Source organism: Pterocles gutturalis, unplaced genomic scaffold, assembly GCF_000699245.1.
Source record: "Pterocles gutturalis isolate BGI_N339 unplaced genomic scaffold, ASM69924v1 scaffold3041, whole genome shotgun sequence".
Lineage (NCBI taxonomy): Eukaryota > Metazoa > Chordata > Aves > Pterocliformes > Pteroclidae > Pterocles > Pterocles gutturalis.
Genome location: NW_010097516.1, coordinates 60,397 through 62,328, shown reverse-complemented (window position 1 = coordinate 62,328; position 1,932 = coordinate 60,397).

The window sequence follows — 1,932 nt, the reverse complement described above, 5'->3', positions numbered from 1 at the left end:
GACTTGTGCTTAATGATGGTCCAAATACATGAATTAAATTATTAGCTTAAAACTACAAGTCTAGTTAATGAGTTTTCACACAGAGAAAGAGGCAAGTACTTACTCAAAGCTGGACATAGGAAATAATTTCTATCAGTATAGAAGATCATAAACTTGTCTCACAACCTTTCAACAATTTAATTGTGTAGGTGGGCCTTCAAGACACTCTTCATATGTATAATGTTATGTCACTATCACCATGATTTATATACCTAGCTAGTAGTTCTGCTAGCTACTCAGTGTAAACATTGAATTTAAAAGCATACCCCTACACATAGTGATTGAAATTCTGTTAAATTTATCATTGACTTAAGCAGAGCAAAGTTATCACCCAGTGGTTTTCAACTTGCTGTGAAGGTATCTGTGCTTTAAGAGAAAATAGAATTACATAAAGCTGGTGAAGAAACTGCATACAAAAAAGCAACAGTTTCACCATCCATTATAACAAATGGCAATAAAGAGAAGGCAAAATGTAAGAAGCAAAATTTTTAAGCCTTGTAATTGCTGAATTGTAAATTCTTTCAAGAAAATAGGTAACCTTAGTAAGATTAAAAGGTACTTGAGAGCATCACTTGAAATCTGATAGTTAAGTAATTCAATTGCTTTCTGTTTCACAGAATAAATCTGGTGGATAAGGCTATGCCTGTGTTCTTTCTGCTTCATACTGTGTGTCACATGTTATGCTTTGGCTCTGGCATTTGTGGTATTCCAAAATGTAATATATCTTTAGATTAAGTTATGTCCTCCTGAGATAAAAAGAGAAATATTAGTTAAAAACCCCCAAACAATAAAACATACACTCTAGCTATAATACTCCCTTTAATGCAGTATGGAGACTTTGACTGTACCACTACTGAGCCTATTGCTGAATACTTTTGTATTTTGTCTGCTTTTTGTTTAATATTAATATTATGGTAATATTAATCTGTATAAACATCTAACTAGATGTAAATCAGTTAGAATAATATTCAAATATTTATTTTGAAATTAATTCTATGTGTACTATTTGGCTAAATGTGCATAGTTGCTATCTTGTTGTCAGCTTACCTGAACTGAGCAGTGGGAGCTTGGTAGAATTTGTCCAGGCAGGCTTTTTTAACCCTCAGTGTGTAGAAATGTGATAATTGCAAATGCTTTCTAGTAGCAGAAGTACTTTGGCAATTTGCAGGGGCACACTGCTCTGGGAAATAGCTAGGTCATGTGGTACTTGAGAAATGCTTCAGGAGCTGACTCTGTTGTCTGGAAAGGTTTGGGGATGTTAAAATGAGGTTCAGAGAGATTTCCCATCTTGTGGAGGGAAAAGAGGAGGAAGGAGAGGAAGCTAGGAGTGTTGGTGGCAGAAGAGTGTTCACCAGTTTGAGAAGGAAATATTTTCAGACTTGGGCTTTGCTGTAAAGTAAGTGGTGGGTTGGACTACATGACCTCTGAAGGTCCCTTCCAACCCAAACTATTCTATGATTCTATGAAACTGGGCTCCTCAGCCTTAGGTTGTGAGTCAGATGCTGTGGTACATTTGAGTTCTAGAAATAAACATTTTATGCAGAAGCCTCGGAGATCTTGTCCCTCATGAAAGCGAATCCATTAAAAAGGAAAACCACATAATGATGGAAGAAGATTCAAAACCCAGAGTTATCTCCTTTGCATCAACCTCATTGCCTTTAGCTGTTCACTTTAAGTGACATCAGTGCTTTTGAGAAATTATAACAATGACAGAGTCTGTTTTCTGTCCTCAGTCTGATGTAAGAAAAGGAGTACAAACATACACCACTTTGCAGACAGCCTCATTGACTGGTAAAACTACTCAGAGTTTCACAGAAATTACTAGGAACCATTACAGGTTCCTCGAAAAATAAATATCAGGAGAATAAAGATCTACCCAGCACCTCTATGCCA